The sequence below is a fragment of the Neofelis nebulosa genome, chromosome X, assembly GCF_028018385.1.
Source record: "Neofelis nebulosa isolate mNeoNeb1 chromosome X, mNeoNeb1.pri, whole genome shotgun sequence".
NCBI lineage: Eukaryota > Metazoa > Chordata > Mammalia > Carnivora > Felidae > Neofelis > Neofelis nebulosa.
The window spans coordinates 104,275,558-104,292,861 of NC_080800.1; positions in this window are offsets into that span (position 1 = coordinate 104,275,558).

Here is a 17,304-nt window from a genome sequence, read left to right on the forward strand (position 1 = left end):
ACAGTGTTTATTTTTTCATATTAACTAGGCCTGTTTCCTTGGTAAGACTACATTTTATTTCCATATATCCCATGATCACGGGAAAAACACAGTGGATACTCACCTACTTGTTAACTTCATTTGATCTTATAAATGTGGGCTTCTCAAATTCAGCAAACAAATGCATACAAATTATATTCACATTGATTTCTCTTTAACCAGGAAATATTGTTCTCCCTCTAATCTTAAAGAAAGAAGCCATGTTAAGCTCACATTCTGCACAGCTGCCAGCACACTGCCCAATCTCAATAAATGCTAAACAAGAAAAGCTGAGATATATTAAACATTGCCCTGCAATTCATTCTCTCTGCGGATGTCAGTATTTATTCTAACCCAAGCTTTCTCTGGCCTACAGTTGATTTTCATAAAGGGATTCATCTGTTCATCTATCCCCTTATTTTAGGTCAAATGTGTTTTCATGTAAGGATGAGGCCACAGCAGGAATAGTTCAATATTTCTAATTGTTTCATTTGTTCATTGACAAATAGGAGTGTTATTACACCAAATTAAAAAAAAAAAGCTTTTCAATAGTTGATGAGCTTTCCCAATGCATTCTCATTCACTTGTGCTAATCAACTTTAAAGCATAAGTATAGAGTACCTCATATACTTAACACAGAATATTCTTGGTATAGAATATATAGTCTTAATTTTAATGTTGGTAACTACCGCTTGCATCTTTTGACATCCTCTGGAAGCATTCTTCTTTCTATGCCTAAGAGAATGGCTTCAGGCATGAAGTATCCTATTTGAAAAATCCCTCTGCATTGGTGCCCTGCTTATGCTATGCTAAACACTATGTGTTTTATTAATATCCTAAGATTTCCTTATCCTTCAGACTGTTGTATAATAGAATCTCTCTGCTACTGATGACAGGCAAGTATATCTTGCCATAAGATTTAGGTTCCAAATGTGCAATCTTCTCAACAGGAATGTCAGATGCATCTGTAGTTCCCTCACCAGTTGTTTTGTACACAGGCTTCTAACAGGATTGTGTCCAGATAGTTTTTGCTGAGGTAAAGAGTAAATGTCTTATAGGAAAAAGATTTGTAATTTGAAATAGACAGGAGCCTTCATGGCCAGCTGTGTGCTCCACTATTTCTAGAGAAGAGCTTTGAATCCCTCATACACAGCAGGGTTTAGAATAAATGCCAATGCCTAATAATTCTTAAGTTCCTCTGGCCTAGGTAAGATATAAATTACCATAGTGAAATTTCAAATTGAGTCTTAATATCTGAAATCCTCCATGTGAGAGTCTTTCCAATCTTACTCTGTAACTGTGAAGTATGTTAAAAAACAAAACATATTCTGTGCTATATGCATCACCTTCTTACATGTTCTAGAATCATATCAGGTGAGCCTGCAATACCTTCTCTGGTAGTCTTGTTTCTGGGAAATGTGGAAAGAAAATGTACCCATTGATTACATTAGAGGGATATAGGTCCTTTTAGTTTAGACAAAACATAAAGAACATAAAAGTCTGGTGGTAGTGAAGTCACTTTAACATTTTTTTTAACGTTTTCTAAGATTTGCATTTCTTCTTTTAAGAAACACTAAGTACGGGACAGTATTTGCTCACAAAAGGAGGAAATAAAGATGTTGGTGACTTCTGATTAAGCATGGCAGATTAAATCTATGAAAATAATAAAAATTAGATAAAAATCACAAGATTGAAGACAATGGAAAAAGAAAAAAACAATAGAGGAGAGGTGCAAATAACATGGGGAACTAGTTATAGATATAATAAACTTAGAAGGCTAAAAGCTAAGTACATAAGAGGAATGCAGAAACAGGATGGATAATAGCAATGAAACAGTCCGTTTTTGTGTTCAGAACCTAGGAAAGGATCAGAAATTACAATCACAAGGCAGTTCTGAAGGTCTAGATGGGGGCATGGTTCAAACAAAACAAAACAAAACAAAACAAGAAGAGCATTTTATAGTCTGTGTAAAGAGCACTTAGACCTCCAGATCTACTCCCATTTCAGACATAAAATGGGAAACATTGAAACAAAGGGATTCTGGACTCATAGATCATTGGCACAGCTAAGAATGCAGGTGCCACAACTAAAACTAAAGTATTATCTGGGAATCCACATCATGAATGACGGAATGCTCTCAGCCCTTTTTCCCTCAAGTTTTAGAACACTGGCAACCAAGATTAAAGTCTTAGGAAAGGAATTGGTGGATGGATTTCCTCCTGGGCTGATTGACCCAGGAAAAATAATGCATGTGGAAAGATTGCAATCAGGTTTTTAGTACTCCATTGCTAAATATGAAAAATTCTTACAATGAAAACTTCTAAAATAAAAAATAAACCAAAACAAACAAACACAATTGGGAGTTTAGAGGAAACAGAGATTGTACAGGGAGCACAACAGAATGTCATCATCATCATCATCATCACCATGCACTGAACAATAAAAGAAATCAACAAAATGGTTGGAAGAAAAAGTTAATGATACTTCACAGGAAAAGTAGGTAAAATGTCAGACCTTGGAAATGACAGAAAAGATCAGAAAACAGATCAATTTAGGAGATCCTCCTTCCTCATAACAGAATTTCCAAAAAATCTTGAAAAGTAACCACAAGAGAAGAAATTATCAATAAAATAATAAAATGGAATTCCCCATAACTGAAAAACAAGAACTTCCGTGATAACGGTGTCAACCAAATATAATGAGTCAAAGAAGGCTTATACAAAGGCAGATTATTGTGAAATTTCAGAGAACTGGAGCAATGGGAAGATCCTAAAAGCTTCCCTAAAGAAAACAAACAATATAAATAAAACAAACAGAAAAACAAAGAAAGTGGCCTAAAAAAGATCTGAAACAAGAATAAGATCAGTTTTCTCAACTATAGAGAATAAACAGATGGTCACCAGAGGGGAGGTGGGTGGGGGGATGGGTGAAATAGATGATAGGGATTAAGGAGGGCACTTGTGATGAGCATCAGGTGATGTGTAGAAGTTTTGAATCACTATATTGTACATCTGAACCTAATACTACACTGTATGTTAACTAACTGGAATTTAAATAAAAACTTAAAAAAAAATAACATCAGTTTTTTCAACAGAAACACTGGAAGGTAGATGGTATTGGAGAAATATTTTTAAAATTGAAAAGGAAAATCGGGACACCTAGGTGGCTTAGTTGCTTAAGCGTCCGACTTCAACTTAGGTCAAGATCTCACAGTTTGTGAGTTCAAGCCCCACCTCAAGCTCTGTGCTGACAGCTCAGAGCTTGGAGCCTGTTTCAGATTCAGTCTCTCCCTCTCTCTCTCTCTGCCCCTCCCCTGCTCACACACTGTCTCTTTCAAAAATAAATAAACATTAATAATAATAATAATAATAATAAAGGAAAAAGAAAATAATTTCCAACCTAAAAATTATATCTAAAGCATCAAATAAGTGAGACGTAGAATAAATACATTTTTAGACATGGAAGATTTTTAAAAAAATCAAATATGCAGACTTTCTCAAGAAGCTACTGAAGAATGTATTCCATGAAATGAAAACAAAATAGAGATACAGGAATTAAGGTGAGGCAAATGCAACCCTTAAAATGATGCTTAGGGGTGCCTGGGTGGCTTAGTTGGTTAAGTGATGAACTCTTGATTTCGGCTCAGGTCATAGTCTCACAATTGTGAGAAAGAGCCATGAGTCAGGCTCCGTGCTGAGGGTGAGACCTGCTTGAGATTCTCTCTCTCCCTCTCTCTCTGTCCCTCCCCACTTATGTGCTTTGTCTCTCTCAAAATAAATAAACTTTAAAAAAGATGATGCTTAAAGAGAAATCCTCATATCCCAAACTAAGAAGTCAAGACATAATATCTAAAACTAAAAATCAGAACATGTAAGTATTGGGGCACCTGGATGGCTCAGTCAGTTAAATGTCTGACTTTTGGTTTCAACTCATCTCACAGTCATGAGACTGATCCCCATATTGGCTCCACGCATGGAACACAGAGCCTGCTTGGGATTCTCTCTCCCTCTCTCTCTCTGCTCCTCCCTGCTTGCACTCTCTTACTCTCTCTCTCAAAATAAATAAATAAACTTTAAAAAAAGGCAAGTATTAGCATGCTATTTAGAAACAGCAAGATAAGTGTCAAAAGAAACATCTAAAAGAGTTCAAAGCTGTTAGCCTGGGGAATGATGCCTGAGGGTGAAGATAGGGTGGGGAGCTAGACTGCTGTTTTTCTTTCTTTGACTTTTTAAGCAATGGTCATGTATTATTTATAAAAATAAAATAAAAACTACATAAAAAAGAAATATGATGACTTCAAAGGGGATTTATTTTTGAGCCTCAACATCAACTCATCCCATCTTAAGGTAACCATGTGATTGATATGAAGAATCTAGCCACCTTTTATTAATATAAACCTTTCCAGAATAATCCAGCAGGATTTTAATGCCTTACTCACTAAAGTGAGATTTTAAGCTAGTTGAATACCAGTGATACAGAAAGCTCTTAAATAATTTTGATTTGCAAAAGGAAGCACTGGACTTTTAGCTTCAGAAATGTCCTTTCGAGAAATCTTTGTTTTGTGCCTCCCATAAAACTCTCTGCTCTTACTTGGCCCACGTAGACAGGTGACACCTTGATCACCTGAAATTTCTTACTATTCTTCCTTTTAAAAGTCACTATTTCAATAAAAAAAAAATACTAACTGTAAGGTGGCTCTGATTCAAACCTTACACAGAGAGGAGAGTTGGGATCTATTATGTGTGATAATTTGGGTACTCTGTGTATAGCCTGTGGGAAGGGATGGTATAAAGAACAGCTTGGAATTAGAAAACTTTGGCATCCTTTTGAGGTCAGTGTAGTACTGCCATATCCATTTTAGCTAAACTGCTTTTGTAGAGTTTCAGTGGCAAACTGTAATAACAAAACAGACTTTGGCATTATATGAGACCCTGGGTTGGTCACTAAAGTATCTATTATTGTGGATGAGTGACTTAATCTAAGCTTCAGTTTCATCTGGTAGAGGGTGGAATACTATCTACATTATAGTTAGTGTGAAGATTAAATGAGATAATATATGTAATGTGCTCAATACACTACAAAACACATTAGAGTTTATTCAATGTTGTTTCTTACTTTCTTTTTAAAAATCAGTCCAACATAAAATTTATTCTTATGAATAAGTTATTTACTATGATTAATTTAGTCTCTAGTCACCACAGGGATGTTATTTCCTAAATCCCTATTTTTCCCCTTTAGAAGTTTAGGGAGGGATGGTTGCGTGGCTCAGTTGGTAAAGCATCTTGGTTTCTGTGCAGGTCATGATCTCACAGTTTCATGAGTTTGAGTCCCCTGTCAGGCTCTGTACTGATAGTGCAGAGCCTGCTTGGGATTCTCTCTTTGCCCCTCCCCTGCTTGCATGTGCTCTCTCTCTTTCTCAAAATAAATGATTAAACATTAAAAAAATAAAAGTTTAGGGAAATGATGCTGATAGCAGTTTGCATTTAAACAGCCACTTTCTGATGCTCACATCACTCATCATTAGGGAAATACAAAACAAAACCACAATGAGATATCACTTCACACTGGTCAGAATGGCTAAGATTAACAACTCAGGAAACAGCAGATGTGGTGAGGATGTGGAGAAAGAGGAGTCTTCCCTGCTGCAGCCACTCTGGAAAACAGTATGGAGGTTCCTTAAAAAATTAAAACTAGAACTACCATATGACCCAGCAACTACACTACTAGGAATTTATCCAAAGGATACAAAACTGCTGATTCAAAGAGGCAAATGCACCTCAGTGTTTACAGCAGTGCTATCAACAATAGCCAAATTATGGAAATAGCCCAAATGTTCATCGACGGATAAATGGATAGGAAGATGTGGTGTATACATATACATATGGATAGATAGATAGATAGATAGATAGATATAATGGAATACTACTCAGCAGTGAAAAAGAATGAAGTCTTGCCATTTGCAACAATGTGGATGGAACTGGAGGGTATTATGCTAAGCAAAATAAGTCAGTCAGAGAAAGACAGATATCACATGATTTCATTCATATGTAGAATTTGAGAAACTTAACAAATGAACATAAGGGAAGGGAAGGAAAAATAAGATAAAAACAGAGAGGGAGACAAACCATAAAAGACTCTTAAATACAGAGAACAAACTGAGGGTTGATGGGGTGGAGGTGGGGTAAATGGGTGATTGGCATTGAGGAGGGCACTTGTTGGGATAAGCACTGGGTGTCATATGTAAGATATGAATCACTGGATTCTATTCCTGAAGCCAAGACTCTACTGTATGTTAACTAACTTGAAAATAAATTAAACACAAAATAAAATAGATAGCTGCTTTCCTAGGAAAGTGATTGAAACACTTAAGTTTTTAATATTACCAAGGAGTATATAGGAGAATACTTTAAAATACAGTAGTCCCTCCCCCCAACTTATCTGCAGGCGTTATGTTCCAAGACCCCCAGTGGATACTTGAAACTGAGGTTAGTACCAGAGCCTAAGTATACTATGTTTTTTCCTATACATATATACTCATGATAAAGTTTTAATTTATAAAGTAGTACAGTTAAACATTAACAACAGCAACTAATAAAATAGAACAATCATAATAATATACTGTAATGAAAGTTATATACATATGGTCTCTCTCAGAATATCTTACTATATTGCTTTCACCCTTCTTGTAATGATGTGAGATGATAAAATGCATACATGATGAGAAAAAATGAGGTGAATAATGTAGGTATTGAGACACAGCATTAGACTACTACTGACTTTCTGACACAATGTCAGGAGGAATATCATCTGCTTCTGAACTGTGGTGGACCATGGGTAACTGAAACCTCCCATAAGGACTACTATATACACTAACAGATGTGAAGCACATCTAGGCATGTATCTCTTATTTATAAGAACTTACCATATAACTTTTTGGAACTATTTACTGGGACTGAAGCTTTTTATTTAAGTTTGGTCTGGATTTCAAAGTCTTACTATTTGAAGTCCTCAAAATAAGTGTCCTTCCATCAAGTGCTTCCAGTCTTACGCCACAACTGTAAAGCACTTAAAAATCATTGTGTCTAGAGTTGCTATGCCTCTTGAAATATTTTTAATGGTGCCTTTTTTAAGTTTATTTATTTATTTTGAGAGAGAGAGAGAGAGAGTGCATGTGGGGGAGAGGAGTGGAGAGAGACAGAGAAATAATTGTAAGAAATAATTGTAAGAAATACCAGTGAGATAATAATATAGGTCAATGCATAGCCTATAGTATGTGATCAATAAAGTTTTGCTATTATTCCCTCAAAGTATAAATAATTACATATTCTCTACTGTATTTACTATTTCCTATTATTTGTATGATTTTTTAATATGAAATTTATTGTCAAATTTGTTTCCATACAACACCCAGTGCTCATCCAAACAGGTGCCTTCCTGAATGCCCATCACTCACTTTCCCCTACCTCCCTTAAATTCTCAGTTTTTAAGAGTCTCTTATGGTTTGCTTCCCTCCCTCTCTAACTTTTTTTTCCCTTCCCTTCCCCCATGGTCTTCTGTTAAGTTTCTCCAGATCCACATAATAGTGAAAACATATGGTATCTGTCTTTCTTTGTATGACTTATTTCACTTAGCATAACACTCTCTAGTTCCGTCCACATTGCTACAAAGGGCCATATTTCATTCTTTCTCATTGCCAAGTAGTATTCCATTGTATATATAAACCACAACTTCTTTATCCATTCATCAGTCGATGGACATGTAGGTCTTTCCATAATTTGGCTATTGTTGAAAGTGCTGCTATAAACATTGGGGTACAATTTTTTTTGATTACTGCTTGTTTTCATTACCCTTTAAGTTTTTTTTAGGATCAGAGAGCCCTCAACGGAATGTACTCCAGTGCAACTCCGCAGAACACTACATATAGTGATTTTCCCATATTAAGTTCTCGATAAATGTTACTGTGGGTTATCAAGGAGAAAATTTTAATACCTCTCTGCCTATGGTATAATTATATTCTGATTCTCTTCCTGTATATCCAGTTCCTTCAACATAAGCTTTGTTAGTTTTTCTTTTTCTTTTTCTTTTTTTCCCCACTTGAGTGTTGCCAGAACCAAGAGAATAAGTGGCCATATATGCGAACTATTCCAGGGGCTCAGAATGGTGTCTGTATATTTCCCTAGCGTTTTTTAGTTCACATAGGGATATCATGCCCATTATCTCAATTGATTACTGCAAAATAGATCCTCCTTTGACCAATAAAAAATTGAGTTTCAGGAACTCAAGTGACTTGTCCTACGCCATTCAGCTAAGTGTTGAGGCTCAGATTAAAGCTCCAAACCTGAAGCAGTTTTCATGCTCTTAGTCTCCTGTAATTTTTTAAAAATACATGTATTATTATTATTCACAGGGTTCCTGGCTGGCTCAGTAGGTTAAGCGACCTACTTCTCCCTAGGTCAGGATGTCACAGTTTGTGAGTTTGAGCCTGATGTCGGGCTCTGTGCTGACAGCTCAGAGCCTGGAGCCTGCTTCAGATTCTGCATCTCCCTCTCTCTGCCCCTTCCCCACTCAGTCTATTTCTCTCTCTCTCTCAAAAATAAATGAAAAACATTACAAAAAATTTAAAATACATGTATTATTCAAATGAATAGGTGGTTTATTTCCCAAATTTCTTTCTGAAATGACAAATAACAGAAATAATAAAAACTGCATATAAGCCATATGATACCAAATTTTTAACATAAAAGACTTAGGTCTCTGTTTCTTTGTAAAATTTCCAGCTAGCTCAAGATGCTACATCCTTGGTTCATATTAGGGACATTAAACTAGGACTAGGACCATATTAGAGCTGTTAAACATGGACTAGGCTCTTGAGCACAAGTGTGTTATGAATTTGTACATAGAGGTACAGCACTCTGGCCCTACTGCACACTTCCTTTCAATATAAAGACTCAGGCAGCTAGATTGTCACTCTGAGGCCTCCTCCTTGGTGACTGAGAGGTTTTTCTTTTCTTATCTATATTTTACTTCAGGCTGTGTCATTCCCCACCCCCCCACTTCCTCCCAAATCTATTCTTTCTTTCATTTCTCAAACCAATTTCATTTGGTCTACTGCATTAAATTTCTCATTTCTTCTCCAAAGGGGAAAAAAGGCAGGAAAGGGAACAGAGAGAGGGAAATGACTAGATCTCAAGAATTAAAATCTTTGTACTCCATTTTTCATTTCAAACCCAGAAAGGATGATAGAAAAGCATTAACTTGTTTGTTTGTTTGTTTTTTTTTATTAAGAATACAACACCTGGGGGCACTTGGGTGGCTTGGTTGAGTGTCTGACTCTTGGTTTTGGCTCAGGTCAGGATATCATGGCTCGAGGCCCATGTTGACTTCTGGGCTGATGACGCAGAGCCTTCTTGGGATTCTGTCTCTGACTCTCCGCCCCCTCCCAAAAAAATAAATAAATAAACTTTAAAAGAAATTTGCTTTAAAAAAATTTGTTTAACATTTATTTATTTTTGAAAGACAGAAAATGAGCAGGGGAGGGACAGAGAGAGAGACACACACACAGAATCTGAAGCAGGCTCCAGGCTCTAAGCTGTCAGCACAGAGCCAGACACGGGGCTCGAACCGACGAACCGTGAGATCATGACCTGAGCCGAAGTCGGTTACTTAACCAACTGAGCCACCCAGGCGCCCTTAAGAAATTTGCTTTAAATAAAAGGATACAACACAGCAAAAAAAGCAAACCCCCAAAATATTTAATTTAGGTAAAATTCATACCAGGCTAATTTGAGACTTGAGAAAGTCAAAAGATTTTATTTCCTCAGCTGGACTATAATTCTCTCTGGGACACTAGAATAATTCACATTAATGTTGATAGTCTCAGTCTTTCAAACTACAGAATAGAAAGGAATATTGTCCAGTTACTTCTTCTATAAAGACATGTAAAAATTGGTTGGCAGTTCTCTTGACTGTCCCTACAGAAGCCACAAGTCACTAAGACTTTTTTTTTTCTTTTAAACAGCTGAAAAACAACCAGGACTTTGAAAATTACCAAACAAAACACTTGATAGTGGATTTTCCCTGGAAGCAAAATATCAGTAATGACAGCAAGGTAGCAGCCTCCTGGATAATGCATATTAGCACAACCCAAAGCCATCTAAAGAGTTTCTGGGTGGAATGAGGTTCTTTCAGCAGGTAGGATAGAATTTGGAAGTGCTAGTATTTGGTAAGGGAAGGGTGAAGTAAGTGGTAATTGGAGAAAAGAATTTGTACTGTTCTGATTTTTAAGTGGTAGGTTTTATTTTAGTATAGCACATCTAAGGAAGCCTTTATCATCATAATGGGACCTTAAAATACCTCATGTAAAAATTGTGTCTTTGCCTTGAAGCACCTATTTTAATTTAAGTGGTTCGAAGATTAGCTGTAGCTCATTAGAAATCCTGTTGGTAGGGAAGACAGGTCCCTGGACTTGCATTTGAAAATAGTTCATTGAAAAGATTTCCAAGGATTCTGTTGCAGGATTTTTTATTTACCTCAATACCCAGGATTTGTTGTCTCACTACTTCGAAGAATGAAAAGGTGGACACAGAATAAAACAAGCAGCAAGCAAAAGTTTATTAGAGTATAAGATCAGAAAGTAAGAATAGTATGAAAGCTCTCTTTACAGAGAGGGGGCATTCGAAAGTGAGTGCCCATGGCTATAGGAAAGGGACTTTGTTTTATGGGGTTTTGGTCCACCCCTTTCCTTCCACCTTGTTCCTTCTCAGGTTTTACCCTTATTGGCTAGGTAACACTAAATGCCTTCTCATTCCTTTTTGATAGGTTCGTTTCCATTGTATGAGGTGTGGTCTATGGCCATAGTGTTCCTTGTTGGCTATGTGTTTTGTGGTCTACTTATTTTCAGTCAAGTTTTTTGTTTGTTAAATTCCTGAGATAATTCTGAGGGGGAGTAGGTGGTGTCTGTTATATTTTTAAGAGGAACTTTATGCCTGAGGGAGTTTGCTCAAGGTCAAATGTTCCCAGAAGAGATGTTTTAAAATATGCGTTTTTCCCCACCCAGGGACCTTCAAACCCTAGCTTCTCCCTTTCTGCCTACTGAATCCTATCTTTACCTCTAATAAATTCCACTGAACAGCTAGAACTGTATAATAATATCAGTAACAGTTTATAGGAAAAATGGAATGGGCTATGAAAATTAGAATTTGTAATATCTACAGTAACAATAAACAAGGTGAGGTGAAACTGCCCTTTGTATCTTAGAATTACAAAAATAACCCCATCCTAGTTGCTATGGTATGCAAATAAAAAGGACAAACAAGAAAATCTATATAGCATTTACCGATGGTTAGATTCTTGTCAAAATCTTGACTTTTTTTCAGTGTCTTTCTAAAATGTCCTCTTATCCATTCCCTCACCATTTTGTCTATCCAAAGAGTAACTAACTCAGATTTCAAATTATATTTAATGTGTTTGAGGAGCTGCCACCTACTCATTATTAATAAATCTCATGGGAAAATGGAAGACAGCCAGGCACTGGAGAAAAGTGCACTGGACTATAAATCAGGAGACAGATTTTGACCCTGTTCTGACTTGAATAGTGTCTCAATATCTGTCTGTCTCTGTTTCTCTGTCTCTGTCTCTCGCTGCCTTGGTTTCAACTTTGGTAAAATAAAGTGAATCAATTATATGTTCCTCAAAGTTTCTTTCAGATATAAAGTTCTTTGGTCCTATGGCACGTTAAAAACTAATCAGCAGGGGAGCCTAGGTGGCTCAGTTGGTTAAGCACTGGACTCTTGACTTCAGCTCAGGTCATGATCCCAGTCAGGGTGGTGGAACTGAGCCCATTGGGCTCTGCACTGAGTATGCAGCCTGCTTGGTTCTCTCTCTCTCCTTCTGCCCTCTCCCCTGCTCGAGGTCCTCCCTCTTGCACGTTCTCTCTTTCTCTCTCTCTCTCCCTTTCTGTCAATAAATAAATAAATAAAATAAACAGCAAAAAAGCAAGTTGTAGTCCAAGCAATAGCCAGGAAATGTAACACATCTTTTTTAAAAATTAAGAAAAAAAAATTTAATGTTTATTTATTTTAGAGAGAGAGAAAGAGACAGAGTGCAAGCGAGGGAGGGGCAGAGAGAGAGGAGACACAGAATCTGAAGCAGCCTCCAGACTCAGAGCTGTCAGCACAGAACCCAACGCAGGGCTCGAACTCATGAACTGCAAGATCATTACCTGAGCCAAAGCTGGACGCTCAACCGACTGAGCCACCCAGGCACCCCTAACACATCTTTTTTTAAATATTTATTTATTTATTTTTGAAGGAAGAATGAGTGCAAGCAGGGGAGCAGCACAGAGAGAGCGGCTGTCAGCACAGAGCCTGCCATGGTCCTCAAACTCACGAACTGGAGATCATGACCAGAGCTGAAAATCAAGAGTCAGGCACTTAACTGACTGAGCCACCCAGGTGCCCCGAAAAATAACATATCTTACTAAAATGAACACAAACAACAAAAAGCACATTGTGAGGTGCCTGGGTGGCTCAGTTAGTTGAGCGTTGGACTCGATTTTGGCTCAGCTTATGATCACAGGGTTGTGAGATTGAGCCCTGCATCTATGATCCATGCTTGGCGTGGAGCCTGTTAAGATTCTCTCCTTCTCCCTCTCCCCACTCCACTCCTGCACTCTCTCTCTCTCTAAAAAAAAAAAAAAAAAAAAAAAAAAAAAAAGATAAAGAAAGAAAAAAAAGGAAAAAAAGTACATTGGTAAAGAACCACAATAAAATTACTTTATGGCAAAATCAGCTCATCAAAAGGAATAGAACAGTAATTCTACATTACTCATATTTTAAAAAGTAGCCCTCTGTTGTTCCATGCACTAAGAGTCACTACAGATAATTGTATTGTGGTCACTTGATAACTGGTAACCACAATTAACGTGAAGAGATTCAGCAATTCAGTGAAGCAAGATGATTAGAAGGTCATACAGACAGAGAAGAGGATGTCTTAAGTAGAAGACATAGTTGGCTGTGTAAGAATTTCTGCCTCACCAGGGCTTTGCATTTGCTTTGCCTGGCACTATGGTCCTGAACAGAAAAGAATTTTAAGGCAAGCATTTTTAAAATGTGTGCTCATTGCAGGCACTAAGGGCCTCAGTCAGAGTAGATACTTTTATTGAATCAAATTAGGCTTGAAAACAGTAATCTAGAAAAAGCATGGACTTGTCCTTTGTTTTTCCATTACTATATATATTAAATGGTTTTGGTCTTCAGCTGTAAAACAACCAACTCATGTAGCATCTGCAACCAGAAAGAGATTACATGTGAAACCTGTGGTGAAAGAAGCCTTCTTTACATGTTGGTTGCCATGATTTCACATTTGGGCCACAAGTTCTTTGAATCTAGAGGCTATGTTTTACTTGTTTTGTATCACCCCATTGTCTCGTACAGAGTATCTAGCATAATCTCATAAACTGCAGGCACCAAAGCTCTCATGTTAATCAATAAAGAAATTCTTGCATTTTCAGGATTCAAAGTTAGTAAAAAATTAACCATTATATACTGTGCTGGGTTCAAGTAGATACACACGAACTGTTTGTAATTAATATGTTAGGTATCTAAAGATACCTGACACCTAAGAACCTTTGGAAGATTTATTGACTATTTTAAACATACTTAAATCTATTAACATGGTTAATTTACTTAAAAGATATTTTTTCTACACAGGTACTTTAAAAAGGTAATCTATCTAACCTATGTGTGAGTTACTAATAACATGATAGAAGTGTTTGAATTTGTGAGGTTTTATAAATACCTGGCACCAAATCTTCCCTGTCAAGTAAAGGCTGATTATGGTTGGGAAAGGCAGTCTCATGTGCATAGTGTTAGGACCCCCACTCAGCCACATAAGAATGAGCATTGGCCCTGGAACACCTCCTTATCAAGAGATAAAGGGCTCAAAGAGCCTCTCCTGGGCTTATCATCTTATATAACAATATCTTTTTCTGTTTAAGATTCAATAATTGTTCCTCTGTTTTGCTTAAATAAGTACTTTTGGCCCTCGGACACATGCCCAGCTTTTGGTATTTCAGACTGCATGAAGAGGAAGGGGTCTTTCTGCTGGAGTATGGCAGTGGTGCCCATTGGTTGCCCAGGACACCCACTGGCCATGAGGATCTGATGTTCATTCCTGGAGCTGATCATGCTCTGTTTCTTCTCTAGGTACGTAAAAAGTTTTCTCCATTTAGTGTCTGACTGTGTTACATTTTCCTTGGTGACTCCAAAACCAATATGCAGTGGGCAGAAATGTTTGGACTTTTATACCTGGTGTCTGTCATGGTGATGATCTTTCTTTACTAATCCTTTATGTAATTTGAACTCCTTCTCTGGTATTGGTTACCAATACATGGGTTTTTCTCAACAATTGTATGTATACTGATGCAAATGATCATGGAAATCATAAGGGTTTCAAAGTCAAATACCACTGTCTGTATATAAAACTTCTTTCTATGCCAAACAAAATATCAATTTCTTAAGAATCCATGTAGGTATGAAGTAAAAAAAAAAAACAGTACAAATAGTTAAAAACTTCAGTTAAAATGTGTTTAATAATTGATTATAAAAGGTGAGAATAACAAGTTGGAAATATCCACATTTTCTTGGAAATCACACTTCAAAAAGAAACTATAGAATTAGTTGTCTTACTTAATGCTTAAAATTTTAAATTTGGGGAGCCAGCCATGGGGCATCATTTTTACTTTCCTTCTTAAATGATGGCAAATTCTTCTCCATCAAATTTGCTGCTTTGCATATCTCCTTCAAGTTCAATATTAATGCTCTCAGAAGCCCCAAAGGGCCCAAGAAGCTACTAGATTAAAACCAATCTGCCCTTGCCAAATCTAAGCACCTAATTAGAATTTCTGAACACATATTAAATATTTCATTCTCTAGAAAAATACCATGAGAACTAGTCATTTTAAGATCCAATTATTTAGCATGCTTATTTTCTATTTCCTATTTCTCATTATATGGGTGCTTTAGAAAATTCTTGATTGAGAAAGTTTAGACTTCTATGCAGTGGGCTCCTTATCCCATGCCTTCTCCTTTTTTCCCCCCATCCTTCTCCTTCATAACATGTATCTTCTTTTGGTGGGGGGACTTTAAATCAACAAAAGTACCAATAACGGACGTAATTAGTTTGACTTTTGATGAAAACTGACATGGTGAAGGCCTATTTATGACATTAAAAAACTGAAAATTATATAAGTGCTTGTAGTAATAGTATAATTACTCAGAGCTTCATGTAAAACAAAGCAGAATGGAATTGTTAGTGTGCCTTAATATCACTTCAGTCACTCCAGAGGTACAAACTTTTCAAATATCTTCCATAGCTAATCCCACATTTCTATGAATACACTTAATTTCATTCCTCCCCCTTGTGAAGTATTGATAGGAGTTGGAGAGATCAGAGGAGAAGTGGAAGTAGGGATAAATAGTCAGCACCATAGGCATAAAAGCATTCTATCCTGGCTAAATTAAATATATTGGTATGGTATGCATTTGTAAAAACAGCACATTTTGCTCAGAAATCTTGTAAACAATCTTCAAAAGGAAAATTCAGTGTATGAGACTGCTACTGCACATTTTAGGGTGACTATATTGAAGCTAGCATGCATACAGCCAGGTGAGCAATCTGAACATGGGTTGATGGGAAGACAAAAACAAAAACAAAAACAAAAACAAAAACAAAAACAAAAAACTCTTCATATGCAAATACTCATTTCAAAGCCAGTTGAATTGCCAGCACACTTTGTCTCACAAATGTGAGGCTATACTTCCAATGAACACAACAAAGTGCTGAAATCTATTAGAAAGTACTTGTGAAATAGTCATGTTTTGAGGACTTGGTTTTGATGATTTGAAAGACAGCAGAAGAGCACAGAACTAATTTCCACCTGGACAGGGGTTTGTTTTCCCTGCTCGTTTGAAATTAGAGCCAACAGTAATAAATGGTTTAGTATAACTAAAGTTCTCTCTTCATTTAGACCAAACAGACTGGCAAGTCTATGAACAAACAGGTCATTTTCTATAGAAGGGCTATAATATATGCCCTTTCTATTGCCATATTTGAAACCCTTTCATAGTTTACGTAAGCTACAATCTTTTGCACACTGATTATACAAGTATATCCTATGACCATGGGCTAGTGCTAGTGGTTAGTGAAAATAATTATAATTAATAACAACATGGCAAAAGCCTTCAGCCTGCTTTGTTTGGCATATATTGCAAAGTTTCTTTTTCTCAGCCCTTCACATCAGAAGGAACTATTTGCTACCCTTGTTTTTCAGCACTGGATATGAGGCAGAAGGACAAAAACAATTTGCCAATGGCCAAACAGAATATCAGGAAAAGTACTGGGAATAAAACCTGAGGCTTACTAATAATGAGGCACCTGGTTTCATTGCCCGACATTCTCAAGCACTGTACTTTGACTTGTCTCCTACTGGATGCACTACTATTTCTACTTCATTCTCTATAACTGCTCATTAGAGTGGAGCTAACTAGAAGCAACCCCAAACTGTGGCAGTTATGGAGCTATCTTAAAACAGAAATTTTAATTAAACCAAGCTCAACTGCAATTCAAACATACAAAAGAATGAGTCAAGCTCTATGATACATTTAACCATTCCTCTCTTATCTTGTATTACTCTTTAAAACCTACTTTTCACATTTCTCTTGAAAAGTTCTATTAGCACAGGATCAACTTTGTTGCTAACTGTTTATAGTAAGACAATAAAGCTACATGGCCAAATGCGAAGTGTTCTCATAGAAACTTAGCTGACCATACCTCAATCTAAAATTTACATTCACAAAGTGTATTATTAAATAGTTCTAAATAGGGCCACATGCAATGAGGTATTCATGTTTACGTGACATTTACTGATTAAAAATAGACATCCTGTCAAAAATCCAACCACAGACACTTGCCATAGAGATAGTTCTAGCTATGCTGCCAGATCACTAAATATATAAATCCTCCTCTTCTATTTAGAAGAATTTTGATGGAAAAAGTCATTTATGAAGATCTGTATCAGCAACTAGATATACTCAAAATGCATGGTGTAGGAAAGTGGGGAGTATTTAGTTAAATTATGACTTTTCAAGCTGTCTTTATATTGGGCTACTAAATTGATACTTTTTACTGGATTATAAAATTAAGTTATATTGTGGAGGGAAATATTCCTCCAACTGGTTTTACAGATGTTCTAATTGAATATCTTTTTGGAGGAGAACATAAGAAACT